The sequence below is a fragment of the Equus przewalskii genome, chromosome 25 (assembly GCF_037783145.1).
Source record: "Equus przewalskii isolate Varuska chromosome 25, EquPr2, whole genome shotgun sequence".
Lineage (NCBI taxonomy): Eukaryota > Metazoa > Chordata > Mammalia > Perissodactyla > Equidae > Equus > Equus przewalskii.
This window is the reverse complement of record NC_091855.1, coordinates 36,299,795-36,316,613: the sequence shown is the minus strand read 5'-3', so window position 1 is coordinate 36,316,613 and position 16,819 is coordinate 36,299,795. Positions and strand designations below refer to the sequence as shown.

At 45.4% G+C, this 16,819-nt stretch overlaps 1 protein-coding gene and 1 long non-coding RNA gene across 4 annotated transcripts in view; one reads left to right on the top strand and one right to left on the bottom strand.

Moving 5' to 3' along the window:
* Window positions 1-16,819, top strand: part of LOC103562393 (interferon alpha-inducible protein 27-like protein 2) — a 38,407-nt gene that overhangs the window by 11,811 nt on the left and 9,777 nt on the right. The window lies entirely within an intron of this gene.
* LOC139079440 (uncharacterized) lies at window positions 790-5,612 on the bottom strand. Its single transcript, XR_011533116.1, has 2 exons — window positions 4,854-5,612; window positions 790-3,766 (listed from the first exon to the last, which is right to left on the bottom strand). It is a non-coding gene; the product is annotated as an uncharacterized lncRNA (long non-coding RNA).

Below are 16,819 nucleotides of genomic sequence, written 5' to 3'. Positions count from 1 at the left end.
CCTCTAAGGCAAAGGGGCAAGGGCAGAGACAGTGGGAGACATAATTTATATCCATGGGTAAATTAAATCTTTATACTACTCGCTCCTCCCCCTTAAAACACAGGTAGGAGAGGGAGTAAGACCTAAGGTGGGTGCTGACTGTTCTAGCAGACAGCGTCAATGACTCTAGCCACCAGAGATATTCCCTGAGTCATTTGGGAGACAGGAATGAAAGTCACCCCCCAAGGGAAAGGGGACAGAGGAGATGGCCAAATACAGGCACAGCAATGGAAAGACTTTTATTTTTTTTTTTCCAAAGCTTGGCACCTGGGCTAACAACTGTTGCCAATCTTCCTTTTTTTTTTTTTTTCCAAAGATTGGCACCTGGGCTAACAACTGTTGCCAATCTTTTTTTTTTTTTCTGCTTTATCTCCCCTGTACACAGTTGTATATCTTAGTTGCACGTCCTTCTAGTTGTGGGATATGGCACGCCACCTCAACGTGGCCTGACGAGCAGTGCCATGTCCGCGCCCAGGATCCGAACCCTGGGACGCCGCAGTGGAGTGCGCGAACTTAACCACTCGGCCACGGAGCCGGCCCCCTGGAAAGACTTTTAAAGACAGTGATGTCTAACATTCAGTATTAAGTTGTTGGCACTGCTGGGTGTTGAAGGCCCCTTCTTTGCCAGTAAATCTTCAATAGAATAAAACAGTGCCCCACAGACAAAGACCCTGTGTCCCGAGTGGGGCTTCTTCACCATGAAGAATCACATTCATTTTTACATCTCCCAGTGTGTCTGGCACTTGGCAAGAAATTGATGAGTATTTATTATAAGAAAGAAAAAAATAGAAGAAATGTTTAATGAGTAGACACAAGTGAGAGAGCGAATGCTGGTCCACTTGCACCAGGGTTTCTCTAGCCTTCACATCCGAGTATGACTTGGAGATGCAGAACGCACAGTGAGGTACTTCCAGACGGTGTGGGTTAGATGGCGGGATGAAGCCGAGCTTTTGTTAATTTCTATTTGGAGACCCATCTATAAACAGATGCTGTGGCCCAAAAGACTCAAAGCACCTCTGCGGTAAGCCTGTGTCCGAATGGCTCACATTCAGGATGAAACAGACTAAGCAGCTATCAAGTGCTTCTACACAGTTTCTCAGCAAGACCACGCGAGGATCTTTAATGCTGCGCGCTGTGATCGCGTTTGTCTTGGCAAATGGAGCTCCAGGCAGTCCGTCACCACCTGTTTCGCCACAACACGTGCTAATGCTTTTTCCTGACTCACGCTGGCTCACTGTTTCGTAAGAGGGGGCAGCTCCGTTTCTCTCCCTGTGTCACCACAGTAATTATTGAGAACAAAAATTTGAACAATGAGAACCTATAATTCTCTAGTAACATGCAAAAGTACTGTCGTTTACAACCAAATAATCTCCTGAGTATTGGGTAATGGAAACCATCATGTTCTACTCCAGCTTGCATGGCAAGTGTCAACCTCGGCTGTGAGTGCGATTAGAATCACACACTCACTCATTCACTCATTCAGCACATGCCAGTGACATGGCAGGCAGGGGACATTATGGAGTCTAGAGTCTGGCTTTTTCCCTCCCACACCTTGATTCAGGGAGAGGGCCTGCCAGAACAATGACTGCTTGATGCTGGGCTCTAGGGGAGTCATGACATATATCACAGACAGCCAAGAACATTCTGGCTACCATGTTCGAGGGGCCACAATATAGGGGTTTAAGTCTCAAATCAGAAACCTCCTATATATCCCACAGACACGATGCAGTGGGCTGCTCTGGGTCTGAACCCTAGGCCTGCCCCTGGCAAGCTGAATGGCCTGGACAGGTGTCTTCCCCTCTCAGAATCTCTACTGCAGGAAGTAAAACAGAAATAAGTTATGTCTCTTAGGTCACTCAGCAACAGAAAATAAGAGGGAGTGATGGATTTAGAAACTAAGGCAGATCTTAAGAATGGATATTCTCTGCTACTCCAGGCAAATTGGTATAACTCAAGGCATAGCACACGTTAAATGATAAGCATAAGCAGATAAGATTAGTTCCTCTTAAAATTAGCTCCAGACCCATGAAACAATTTCAAGAATATTACAGCCTTTCAAACTCTTTGTTGGGTAAACACACCGCAGTGGAGTCTAGAGAAGAAAGCAATGCACACACAAAATGTCCATCTACATTCAACAGCGACCACAGCTCTCGATACACGTGAACCCAGACACAAACAAGACTTACTTAACACAGTTTCTAGTTTTGTTGCTAAGAAACCACGACTGCCTGGTATGAGTGTGTGACCGCTCTCTGTCTTGAGTCAACTCATTATGCCAACAGAATTAGAGTGAACTTAACATTAGAGAATGGAATGTGGGATTACATTTTTCATAACCTATACAGCTAGTCTATTATTGTCCAGAGACCTAAAGAATATTTTCCAGAACATAGTGGAAGAACAGAGAGGTCAAGGAAGAATTGAGATTATATAGGAGGGAGGAAGGAAATATGACTTTTCACATGACAGTCCACAAGGGCCTACCAACTGGGCGGCAGCCATTCATCTTCTCTCCTTTTTCCCTTTCAAATACTGTGCTGTCATACTAGTCAAGCATGGACACCTAGGGATTGGTGCCACAATGGAAGTAGACCGGAAGAGTGAGAGCAATATTTCCACAGTTATGGTCATTGTTACCCTAAGCCACTCCTCTCTCCTGGTCATGGGAGAAAAAGTCTAGTGGGAACGTGGTGGCATTCTCCCCAGGAGTGAGAGGGTCAAAGGTGATTGGCGTCTCCTCCTAGTAGCCTGTCCCAGACGGCTGGGAACCCCTTAGCCTGTGGGTGGCTGCAGTTTCCCAGAATTCCACAATCACCCGGAAGCCCAGAAACACAGCCAGATGGTTTCTCTCTGTGCTTCTGGAGGACATTTTGTAAATCACTTCTCTTAGGAAAGCAAATGGTCTCAAGATAACTGCAAATTATTCACTCACTCCTTCAGCTGGATATAAGTTCCTTCACCCCATTTCACTGGACAATCAATTTTTTCAAAACATTGATGCAAGCGATGACACACCAGCACCGGAGAGAGCACGGGAGACAGATAAGTTAGCAAACGACAATTCAGTGTGGTCGGTAAGGCGATCAGTGTAAACACACAGAGCTCTGGGGCCCCAGATAAGACACCTATTCCTGAATGGGACAGGTGTGTGTGTGTCAGAGAAGGGATCCTTGAAGAGGTGACCTCTGAGGACCCGCAACTGTGGCTTCTTCACTTGAGAGCAGACACTTGGCCTCGGTCACCTTTGCATCTTCCCTCTGTCTAGCACAGAGCCTCACACTGGGCGGACGTGCAATAACCACGGCCTTGGACTGTCGCCTACTCAGGCGTCTCAGATGACCCCTGACCCTCCCAGCCATTGGTTTCACCTCTCTCTAGCTTGCTCATTCCTTGAGTCCTAGGGTAAGCTCATTTGTGCTTGTTTAGCTTTGATTTGACCATTTTATAAAAACCAAATCAAAGTCAGCTTCCAGGCTCTCATCACGTCTTGAAAGAGGAGCTCTTCCGCTCTGGGTCTAAGCAGAGCCTGGCTCTCCGGGCCCGTTCTAGGCATCAGTGCTCTGAAGCTCCCCAGACCAAGCCCTCCTTCTCAGCACCTGCAGGGGGTTCGGGCCAGTCAGGGGGCAGATGGCAGGGCTGTCGCTACCATCTCCATTGTCAAAGCAACACGGCTCCTCTCACAGCTGTGTGGGCACGCATAGATTTTGTTTGGGGCAGTAGTTTTCTAGAAAAATAATACAAGTGTCAGTTAAACTCATTAAGTCGGAAAAAGGAAAAAACACCTACTTGATGTGTTAGTTAAATTTCGAATGACAGCCCTTTGTAAAATACACCCGATGTTAGAAAGAAGACTTAGACACTGGCTGTTTAAAAGCCGCCTCTTATCAATACCTAATTTATAGAGCTACATCACGTGTCTTCTTCAAAGTCCTGTCTGTGGGGGTAAACTCTGTACCCTAGACGTTAATCTTCCTTAATCACTGTTTTCATTGTGTCACTTTTCTGCTGAAGAACTTGAGCTGATGCCTAAGTCCCACTGAAGCCAGTCCAAAGTCTCAGCCCTCATATTTTTTACTGCAAAGTCCCTCCCCACCTTGGCTTCCTGCTCTCCCCAGGACTGTTGCCTCTGCTTGTGCTCTAAACCGTGCTCATTCCTGCCTCCATACATTCGGTTATGCTCTTCTCCTGCCATGAATGTGCTTGCCCTTTCCTCCACTAATAGTAAAACACCTTGCCCTTCAAAGTTCAATGTGTGCCTGCTTTCCTCCTGGACTGTCTCGGATAACCGTAACCCTCCTGTCCTCCTCAGTCCGAATCCTCCATCGTTTATGCATATGGTCTGTTCCGGTCTTCTGCACTTCCACGTGTTTTGTGTCTCTGTTTCAGCGGTGGAAGGCAACATATATGACAGGAAGCTCACTGGATTTGGTTTGAGCCTCAGCTTTGTCACCTATTAGCTGTGTGAACTGGGGCAAGTTACTTAACTTCTCTGATTCCTCATCCATAAAAATTTTTTAAAAAGGACGATAATGTATACTTTGCAGGATTGTAGTGATTATTAGAGCTAATGGGCATAAGTGCACCTGGCATACAGGGAGCTTAGTAATGATGACCACCATTGGCATTAGTGATCTGCAAGGCTTCTTTCTTTTGGCCTGACCTTCTCAAAGGACGTGATTAAAGAGAGCTGGCTGGCTGCCGAGGGGGCAGGAGGACAGTGACTTCCTCCTGATCCCAGCCCTGTCTGAACATGCAAACTCCTCCCACCCGTCTCCTCCCCTCCTGCCCGCCACACACAAACTGCCACTCACCATTGTTGGCTCAAGAGAGAAACTGTGCATTTTGATCCAAGAATGTTGTTTTGTTCTCCTTTGTGCCTTGGTCTGGGTGTTTCACGTAAACATGTCCTCTTTAAGCCACTCCCTCTCCCCCCCGCAGGGCCCAGCTCAAATCCACCGCCTCCCTCTTCCTTTCAATCAAAACTTGCTTGGAGGGGCCACCCGGTGACGCAGCGGTTAAAAGTTGCACGTTCTGCTTCTCGGCGGCCCGGGGTTGGCTGGTTCAGATCCCGAGTGTGGACATGGCACTGCTTGGCAAAAGCCATGCTGTGGTAGGCATCCCACGCACGTATAAAGTAGAGTAAGATGGGCATGGATGTTAGCTCAGGGCTAGTCTTCCTCAGCAAAAAGAGGAGGCTTGGCAGCAGATGTTAGCTCAGGGCTAATCTTCCTCAAAAAAAAAAAAAAAATGCTTGCTTGGAGTGCCTGTGAATCCTCACCTGGCTTTACGTGTCCTCTGCCCATGGCCCTGTGAGGAGTCATGGAGTTAAGCTGGGAAAAGCCCTTAGAATAATTCCTGGTCAGAATGAGCACTGTGGAAGTGTTGGCCTTTATTTTTGTCATCCTTGTCCTCCATCACGGACTGTGCTGGATGCCATCTGTCTGTCCATCTGTCCATTCGTCAGTTTTCCTCTCCAGACCCAGTCTCTGTCCACAGAGGCTGACTCCAAGGGACTGCAGGACCAGGCTCCTTGCCTCCAGCTTCCTGTTGGGCTCGGCTGATGAGGAACCCTGATGAGGGACGGGAGGAGAGAGGAGAGTGTTGTCAGGGGACTGTTTTGTCCCAGGGCCTTGCCTGTGGGCTGCTGAGGGCTAAGGCCACAGGAGGCCCCTCCACACAGCTTTACCCCTCTCCATGTTCCAACAGTGGCTCCCCCCCACACCCCCTCATGTTACCAGCCCTGAAATACTGCACAGTCTCTTTACTAAATTCTCCTGAAATTACCCAAATTGACTCTGTCATTTATTTCTTGCCAGGACCCTGCCTGAGACACCTGCTTTCTAAACGTTGTACATAATCACGTTTTGTTTGGCCAAATGTCATAGGTCAGTCGGGTTCCCTGAGGTTCTTCTGGATGCACTCTTTTAAAGACCATTTTAAATGTATATGTATTTTTAAGATCATTATTAGTCGGAATTTGAGAATTCATACTAATTTTAAATATTTAACCTTGAAGCTCCCTGAGAATATGTCAGGGACCCCTGGAACGTGGTGCATTCCTGGAGAATGCCATGTAGCGCCCTAAGGCAATGGGCCCTGGATGAGGAGATGAGGAGGAGGCCGCCCCATGAAGGCCCTGGCCTTCACAGCAGGGGTCCTTAGGAAGGGCTAGCTTCGGCCCCTCCTCAGAGCCGCAGTGCCCCTCAGAAAATGAAGGAGCTGCCCTTGTCAGCTGCACTGAGCAGCAGAAGGAACAAGGCACAACACCAGGGGTCTCTCTCCTGTGACTCTGGACAGGGGGGCAGGGGTGCACCAGAGGGAGCCCCATAGTACGACCGAGAGTCAGCCCGTTCCAGACCTTGATAATGGCATCTCCAAGCCAGATTTGATTTGTTTAAAAAAAACAAAGAAATGAGACATTTCTTGAACCTCATTTTTGTGGCAGAGACTGTCATCTCTCCCGTTTTGTAGGAAAGGCTCAAGACAATGGCTGCCTAGAACAAAGGCCTCACTTCCCTGATCCTCTGTGGTTAGACATGAGCAGAATTTCCAGGTCCTGCCCTTAAGGAAAGGGGCACGATGATAGGAATTTATCCTCACTCAGCTCTGCTCTGCATAGCCTCAGGGCCCACACTCCTTCTCTCCCTAGGACATTGCCTTCATCTGCAGGCTCTGAGTGGCCTTCCCGCTTACGTCTGCCTTCCCATGATCGTCAGGTTCAGCACGGGGCATGAAGGCAACCCTAAAGGGACAGCAGGAGGGGTTTTTTGGGGTGATGGATCTGTCCTATATCTTGATTATGGTGGGGGTTACACAAACCTATAAATGTGTTTAACTTCATAGTACTGTACACAAAAAGGGGAAAAAGTCAATTTTACTGCATAATTTAAAGAATAAAATTAATACACACACGTATGTATATGTGTATATGTCTGTGTGTGTATATAGATACACTATATAGAGAGAGTGCTTAGTTGTGTGCCTGATGCACAGAAAGTGCTGTAGAACGGTGCTACTCAATGTGTGGTCCACAGCCCAGCAGCCCACAATTATGGTAGGGTCCATGATGAGACAGGACCTCGTGTTAGAAGATACATCAACTACTTTGTTAAGCGCGCACTTTAGGCTGTAGCTGAATTTTCTTTTGCGTAGTAAGACTTTCTCACTGAAGTTAACAGTGTGTTGATTTCCGTTATGGTGAAGCTCCTTTCGTAGAAGCAGATGGGCGCTTTGAGAAGCACTGTGCTAGAAAGGGTAGCTATAGTAATATCTATGTCATTTACAGAAGAGCATTGTAGCAATGGTCACTGAAGGCAGAGACCACGGCATTGATCTCTGGGTGGCTGGTGCCGGGCACAGGACCCGGCTGGCAGATGGGAGATGTCGAATCAGGTTTGTTGGAGAAGAAAATGAGGACCTGAAGGAAGAATGACTTGCACACACAGCTCATCCACTCATTCGATGGATGAACCTTTCCTGAGGAGCAGACAAATGAACAACGCACTCTAATGCAAGGCATATGGAAAAGCCAGGTGAATAGCAGCCCAAGAAAGGAGCTCTGCACAGGGACCAAAAGGGGTGACGGTCACCTGTTGAAATGTGGGTCTTTCCCGATGCCAGAGGTTGTGCCTTTTTCCATGTGCAGAATGAGTCCTGCTCTCCGCGGCTGTACAGTCTGCTGTTTTAAACCCCGAGTCCCTTGTCCTGCTTAAGAAAACTCAGACAAGATCTGGCCCATGTCAAAGCAAAGGGATGAAGTGGGTGGAAAAAGCTGAGACTACAGTTCAGAAGCCAGTATCCTGGCCCCAATGCTGCCTGCAATAAGCTGGGCAGCCTCGGGCAGGTGTCCATCTCTAGGAGCCTCTGTTTCCCCAGCTGCCCAGAGGATGGACTGGGCTCTCAGACTCTCTCACCTCCAACCCTCCTACCCAACATTCTGAGATTCATTGGGGCTGAAACTGTCTCTCACTGATTGGACCTTTTCATTTTTCTTTTCCTGCCCAAGATCTGCAGCTCTGAGTATGTTGGTCCTTTGCCAAAGGCCAGCAAGCTTTAACCACAGAGAAAAGCATGTGTCCCTGCTGACAGGACATCCAGAAGCTGACCTCCTGGCCTTAACCTCCCCTTCCTCTTAAATTCTCTCTGTGCCCTCGGTACAGCCCATGGTTCCTGAGCAAAGAAATCCCTCATCTCGGCCATGGCAGAACTTCCGGCAGATTGCAGCAGCCTCTATTATTTCAATGTATAATTCATATGGCCCATTTCCACTACCAAGGACAGCCCACAAAACAAACTTGATCCCGCAGGGAAACGGGGAGCTCTGCCCTCTGAGATGTGTGTGTGCTCTCCCCCTACGGCCGCACACACCTTTTCCAAAGGCTTTCACTTTACTGGGGCACCTCACTAGGCCAGGAACAATGGGACCTCGGAATAATAGGACAGTCACCACAATTTCAAGGCTGCTCTCAAGGAGAGATGTGGGTGATGTTCAACACACAGGATGGTTTGCAGCACCTGCAGAGCTGTACCTGGCAGGCTGCAGTCCACAGCTACACGCAGCTACAACTTAGCAGTTGAGCAGCATGGTGAATCAGGCATCGGGTTCCTGATCAGGAGCCTGGTTCCATTTCCTTGATACGTTTCCTGCTTGCTACCCAGGAGGCTGCAAACATGTCATGCCAACTCTCTGGACTTCCGCCTCCTCAGCTGTAAAATATAAATGCACTAGCTCCTGCCCTGCCAACCTCACTGGGTTGTGACAAGGATCAAGAGCAATAATACGTGTAGAAGTTCTTCATAAAACACTATATACTGTGGCTACTCAAAGTCTGGTCCATGGACCAGCAGCATCAGCATCATCTGGGAGCTTGTTAGAAATGCAGAATCCTAGGCCCCTCTCCAGACCAAGATGCCCAGCGATTTGTTTGAGAAGCATTGTGATATGCATACATAAGTGTGCTATGGGGGCAGAGGGGAGGAGAATGTGCAGTTTGGAGGCTGGAGCTCTTAGTTCAAATTCGTCTCTGCCACTGACTGCCTTGTGGCCTTCGGAGCGCTGCTGGGGCCTTGTTTCCTCAACTAGAGAACAGTGTCACACTGCTGCTGTACGAGAATGTGAGATGAAGCCATCAGGCAGAGGGCAGAGCGGCAGGGACCCTTTCCTGGAGGGGTGAAAGGGAAGTAAGGGGTCAGGGAAGGACTCTGTAGCCAGATGGGAAATGGAGAAGATAAAATGATGGAGGAGAGCAGGAAATAGACCAGTGCTTCCTTCTGCCTGCCCTGTGTCACCTCCACCCCGTCTCTTGCCCAGTCACCAAACCCTCCTGACATGGACTCTCAAGTCAGCTGCTGACCAAAGGCAGCTGAAGAGTGGACAGCTCCTGCTTGGTTTGCAGATATCCAAAGACGACAACCAACGCAGATGGAAAGAAAAGGACCAGGGCTCGGGGCTATGAGGGTTCCCCGTTCCTCCAGGAGGGCTGGAGGGGTTTCGGACTATTCCCAGACCACAGAGCATCCCATGTATCCATGTACGGTACCTGGGGACCCAAGACTGAAGTTGGCAAGTGAATGGGAGAACCACAGAGCAGCTCCATCCTCCAGTTGCAAAGGGGGCAGCTGAGGAGGTCCTGCAGGCTGTCTCAGAGACTCTGCCTGCACATTTAATGAGTGACATTCTTATTACACTGGATTTTCTATTAAGCAAGCTTCTTGATATAACTTGAAGGTGAGGGTACTTGACCTGTGTTTCAAAATTTTCCAGCAATGCTGGGAAATGGACTGCGTCACACTCGACAAAATTCCATTCAAGTAATTACCCAGGGAGAGGTATTATAATTGCACAGATGTAAGTGCTCCATTTCGTGGGTTTAAAAATACCAACTTTGCAGGGCTGTGGTAAGCATTAAATGAGATAACGTGTGGACAGCTCTTGGCACAGACTCCTTATTAGTCTTTTCCCTGCAGTCTTGCAGATGAATTGAAAGCTGTGCTCTGGCCCAGGGGCTTGTCCTTGGCCTCAGCCCTGGCAGCTGCATTCTAATGGCTCTGCTAATCGATGTTGCAAGTCCACGGAGATGGAGCCCCAGGCCCCCTGATCCTGAAAGCCGCGACTCATGGCTGGTAGAGGTTTTTGGATGTTTTTTTCCAAGAAAAAGCTCTTCTATTTTTTTCAAGAACTACAAGCAGCTTGGCCCTCTGTGCTTTCTGCAACCGCAAATGATCGCTTGAAAAAATTAAGTCAAAAAAGCCCTTGCAGACAGTAGTTTTAAATGCTTCTGGGCACATATTCAAAATCGAGAGAATATTCAAGTTAACCTGGGGGACAAACAGTACAAGTTGAGCACTGACCAGGAATGAGAGCTTGAGTTACTGGCCCCAATGCTTCACCTCTCTCTGTGTCTACACCCTTGCCATGGCCTCATTTTGGGCAGAGTAATTCCACACTCCTTGATTTGGAGCTTGACCATGGACTTGCTTTGGCCAACTGAATGGAGTCAAAGTGACAGCATGCCAGTTGCCAGCCGAGACCTTAAGAAACCTCATATGTTTCTGCCACCACCACAAAAGAACTTCCCCAAGGGGGGCTGCTGCCCATCAGACTGGACTCCAGAAGGAACACACATGGAGCAGAGTCACCCCAACTGACCCACAGACCATCACTGAAAGCGAAAGTTGCTGTAGCTGCCACAGCTTGTGGCAGAGCCACCCAACCATGCCCTGCCCAGATCAACAGAACTGCCCTAGCTTGCCTGCAGAGCCACAAGAAAAAAACTGTTGCTTAAGCCAATGTGTTTGGGGGTAGTTTTTAATGAAGCATTATTGTGGCTGTAGGGAACCGATACAATCTGTGATAGAATTGAAAAAGTAAAATGGGAGGGAAAGAAATGGGCAGGAGAAAAGAGCAGGAAAGACAGAGAAGGGGGGAGTTCCTTATACTGTTAGCTCATTCCAGCTAAAGACTGACATGACCTGTTGCCTGTTCTCAACTGCAGGCACACATGGTGATAACGGACCTTGGTGTCACATAGCTTGGTGATACCGGCTACATGTAGCCCTGAGAACCAAGGTAAGACCAAGCCCAGCATAAGTGGAGTTCACAGAGATGCAGGAAAGGAGCTTCAGAGGTAGGAACAGCCAGGGAGGGGTCAGCAAGGACCAGATCTGCCTTCAAGGTGAGAAAAGATCAGGGACCTGAAGTTATAGCCTGTTGGGCACAGCTTTGGAAGGCAGGTCAGGCTCGTCAGAGTTAGCCTCGGGCCAAGGCAGGCAAGGAAGAGCCAGAATCAAGTCCATTTCCTGCACAGTGGGGGCGGGCAAGGACAAGGCAGGTGCCAGGTTTTAGGAGGCAGGAACTTGAGAGAGCAGAAAGGAGTCAAATAGGCAGACAGAGTGTATTAGTCAGGGCTCTCCAGAGAAACAGAAACAGTAGGGTGTATATATAAATATATATGAGGAGATTTATTTAGGAATTGGCTCACGTGATTACAGAGTCTGAGAAGTCCCAGGATTGCCATCTGCAAGCTGGAGACCCAGGAGAGCTGATGGTATAATTCAGCCTGACGCCAAAGGCCTGAGAACCAGGAGCACCGACATCCAGGGGTGGGAGAAGATGGATGTCTCAGTGCAGGCAGGGAGATGGAATTTGTCCTTCCTCCACCTTTTCGTTCTATTTAAGCGCTCAGCGGATTGGATGCTGCTCACCACATTGGTGAAGGGATCTTCTCTGCTCAGTCTATCAATTCAGTGCTAATCTCTTCCTGAGACACCTTCAGAGACACAGCTAGCTACCTGGGCCTCCCTTAGCATCGTCAAGTTGACACATAAAATGAACCATGATACCCCAAGGTTGCACCTAGGGGACCTTGGGGTGTAGGGTACTTGCCCACTGTAGTGGATTGAATGGTGGCCCCCAAAAGATATGTCCATGCCCGAACCCCTAGGATCTGTGAATGAAACCTTTATTTGCCAAAAAGTTCTCTGCAAATGTAATTGAACTAAGGATCTCAAGAGGAGATCCTCCTAGATTAACCAGGTGGGTCCTAAATCTGATCACAAGTGTCCTTGTAAGAGACATAAGAGGAGAAGACACAGACACAGAGGAGAAGACCATGTGAAGAAGGAGGCAGAGACGGGAGTGAGGAAGCCACAAGCCAAGAGACATGTGGAGCCACCAGAAGAGGAAGGAAAATCCTCCCCTGGAGCCTTCAGAGGAAGTGCAGCCCTGCCAACACGTTGATTTCAGAGTTTTGGCCTCCAGGACTGTGAGAGAATGAATTTATTTTTAAAGCCATTCAGTTTGTGGCCATTGTTATGGCCGCCCCAGGAAACTGATAGACCATCCCACCCGGAATCACAGCACAGAATGGGCTACAAGGGGAGAGTTCCGGCGGGCATGAAGTGGAATTCTACTGTGGCTTTACTGTGCATTTCCCGCATGACTAAAGATGTTGAGAATATTTTTTTGTGCTTACTGGCTATTCATATATCTTTCACCATGAAGTGTTTGTTCAAACCTTTTTAGATTGGGTTGTTTGTCTTTTTAATATTGTGTTACACATGTTCTTTATATATTCTGGATACACGTCCTTTATCAAATCTAGGCATTATGAGCATTTCTCCAGTCTGTGGCTTGCCTTTTTATTTTCTTAATGATGTCCCTTGAGGAGCAGAAGTTCTTATGAACTGATGAGCAGTTTCTCATTTTCTTTTAAAGTTGAGCTTTTTATGTTCTATCCAAGAAATCTTTGCCTGTCTCAAGGTCACAAAGGTATTCTATGATTTCTTCTAAAAGTTTCAGAGTTTTAGCTTTTATTTTATTTATTTACTTATTTTTTTTTGAGATTAGCCCTGAGCTAACATCTGCTGCCAATTCTTCTCTTTTTGCTGAGGAAGACTGGCCCTGAGCCAACATCTGTGCCCATCTTCCTCTACATTATATGTGGGACGCCCACCACAGCATGGCTTGCCAAGCGGTGCCATGTCCGCACCCGGGAATCCCGAACCGGTGAACCCCGGGCTGCTGAGAAGCGGAACGTGCGCACTTAACCGCTGTGCCACTGGGCCTGCCCCAGCTTTTATTTTCATTTTATGCTTAAGTCTGTAATTTATACTTTGTGTATGGTATGAGGTAGAGGTTGAGGTTCGTTTTGTTCCCTTATGGAGCGTATTCGTTTCCTGTGGCTTGCTGTAACAAATTACCATAAACTTGGTGGTTTAAAACAACAGAAATGTTTTCGCTCAAAGTTCTGGTGACCAGAAATCTGAAATCAGTATCACTTGGCCAAAATCCAGCTGTGAACAGGGCTGTGCTGCCTCCAAAGACTTTAAGGAGAATCTGTTTCTTGCCTCTGCAGCTTCTGGTGACTGCCAGGAGTCCCTGGCTTGTAGCCACATCATTACAATCTCTGCCTCCATCGTCACGTTGCCTTGTTCTCATCCATGTGTCAGAGCTTCCTCTGCCTCCCTCTTGTAAGGATACTTGTGGCTGCATTTGAGGTCAACTCAAATACTCCAGGACATCTCTCCATCTCAGACGCATAACTGAATTACACCTGCAAAGACCCTTTCTGCATAAAAGGTAACATTTACACGTTCCAGGAATTAGGAGTTAATATCTTTGGGACCATTATTTCACCTCCTGCGTGGATATCCAGTAATTCCAGCACCAATTTTTGGAAAATCTATCTGTCCCTATGGAATTTATCTTGATACCTTTGTTGAAAGTCAGTTAACCATATATGTTTGGGTTTATTTATGGAATATATTCCATTGATCTCTTTGCCTATCCTTACACCAACACCACACTGTCTTAGTTACGCAACTTTAGTCTAAACCTTGAAATCAACTAGTGCTAATCTTTCAACTTTGTTTTTTTACAAAAAAGGAAAAGAAAAGGCTATTGTAGATCCTTTGCATTTCCATATGCACTTTTTAAATTTTTTTTAATGTTACCTGTTTTTTCTTCCTGTTTTTTTTAACATTTATTATTTATTTATTTATTTTTGAGAGAGAGATTAGCCCTCAGCTAACATCTGCTGCCAATCCTCCTCTTTTTGCTGAGGAAGACTGGCCCTGAGCTAACATCTGTGCCCATCTTCCTCTACTTTATCTGTGGGACGCCTATCACAGCATGGCTTGCCAAGTAGTGCCATGTCCACACCTGGGACCCGAAGTGGTGAACCCCGGGCCGCTGAAGCAGAGCTGCACACTTAACCGCTGCGCCACCAGGCTGGCCCCCATATGCATTTTAGAATCATCTTGTCAAATTCACAAAAGGAAAAAAAAACGGCCAGCTGGGATGTTGATTGGATTGCATTGAATCCATAGGTCAATTTGTGGAATAGTGACAACTTAAACTTCAGTTCAATTTTTTAAGCTTCCCTTGAATATCACTCAGCAATGTTTTGTAGTTTCAACGTATGTGTCTTACACATATTTTGATAATATACTCCTAAGTGTTTTACAGTTTTGATGCTATTGTGTCATTTGAAGACTCTGACGCTGTTGAGGTGTCATTTTAACTTTTGCTGCTAGTATTTACAAATACAATTGATTTTTGCAATACTGTTCTGTTCACTTGTCTAGTAGTTTTTTGTGGATTCCTTAGAACTTTCTACATAAACAATAACGTTGTGCAACAGAAATGATGAAAGTGGACGTCCTTGCCGCCTCCTAAGCTAAAAGGGAATGCACTCAATGTATCAGCACTAAGCATGATGTTTCTTGTTGATTTTTTTCATAGAAAAATTTTGTAAGATGTGGACAATCCCTTTTATTCCTAAATTGCTTAGAATTTTTAATTGAAGCATCTATTGAGATAAGCATATGATTTTTCTTCTTTATTCTGCTTACATGCTAAATTACTTTAATTTTCAAATGTTAAACAAACCTTATATTGCCAAGGTGAACCTCACTAAGTCATGATATAGTCTCTTTTATACATTGATAGATTTAATTTACTAATATTTTGTTCAGAATATTTGCATCAACGTTTTTAAGGAATATTGGTCTGGAGTTTTCTTTTTTGAAATGTTTTTGTCAGATTTCGGTATCAGGATTGTATTATCTCATGAAGTGAGTCAGAAATATTCTCTCTTCCATTTTCTGAGTTTGTTTAATTGGGGCCAGCCTGGTGGCATAATGGTTAATTTCCCATGCTCTGCTTCAGTGTCCCAGAGTTCACAGGTCCCAGTTCCTGGAGTGGACCTACACATCACTCATCAAGCCATGCTGTGGTGGCATCCCACATACAAAGCAGAGGAAGACTGGCACAGATATTAGCTCAGTGGCAATCTTCCAAAAAAGAGTTTAAGATTAGTAGTATTTCTTCCTCAAACATCTTATAGACTTCATCGGTGAATTTATTTGGGCTTGGAATTTTCTTTGTGGGAATAATTTTAATTATGAATTAAATTTGTTTAATACATAGTGTTTTTCAGGTTTTCTATTTCTTCTTGGGTCAGTTTGTTAATTTTCCAAGGAATGAGTCCATTTTATTTATATTGTCAAATTTATAGGCATAAAGTCGCTTATAACATTTCCTTATTATCCTTTTAGCGTCATGATAACTACTCTTTTATTCTTTTCTGTTGTCTGTTTTCTATTTCATTGATTTCTGCTATCTTTATTTCTTTCCTCCCCCTTACTGTAGATTGAATTTGCTCTTCTTAATTTGGAAACTTACACAATTTATTTTAAATCTTTCTTTTCGTCTAATGTAAACATTTAAAGTTGTACAAAAAATATTTTTATGTACTGATTTAGTCGCATCCCACGTATTTTAGTGTTTTATCTTCATTCAATTCAAAATATTTTCTAATTTCACTTGTGATTTTTGAATTTGTCCCATGGATTATTCAGAAGTGTGTTGCTCAATTCCCATATATTTAAGGAATTTCTAGATATCTCATTGCTATTGATTACTAAGTTAATACTTCTGTGGTCAGATAATGTACTCTGTATGTTTTCAGTCTTCTGAAGTTTACTGAGACATGTTTAATGGCCCAGTAGATGGTCCATCTTGGTGAATGTTCTATATACTTTTTATAAATTCTGACAACATCTGCTTCTTACATAAAGTATTTAGTTCTTTGATATTTAAATAATTATCAGTATGGTTAGGTTTAAGACTACCATCTTGGTTTAGTTTTTTATTTGTCCCATATATTCTTTTTTCCTCCATTGACCATTCTCTGCCTTATTTTGGGTGAACTAAGCATCATTTAGCATGCCATTTCGTGCATCAATCAACTCTTTACCAAAGACTGCTTCTGTTGTTCCTAGTGTTTTTTTCTAGAAATTGAAACATGAATCTTTAACTTATCACTTTCTGTTTTTGACTAATAGTATCCTACCTCACCAACAATGTAAGAAACTTCCAATATTAAATTCCAATTCTCCCTCCTCTATGCTTTGTGCTCCTGTCATATATTTTACTTCTATATACCTTACAAATCCCATAATACATTGTCACTATTTTTAATAATTATTTTTAAGTTTACATTCATATGTGCTTAAAAAGACAATTCAAAAGACCTTTTATAGTAACCCACATATTTACCCTTTCTTTTTTTTTTTTAAGGAAGATTAGCCCTGAGCTAACATCTGCTGCCAATCCTTCTCTTTTTGCTGAGGAAGACTGGCCCTGAGCTAACATCTGTGCCCATCTTCTTCTATTTTATACGTGGCATGCCTGCTACAGCATGGCTTGACAAGCGGTGCGTAAGTCCACACCCGGAATCTGAAGTGGAAAACCATGGGCCGCTGAAGCAGAACA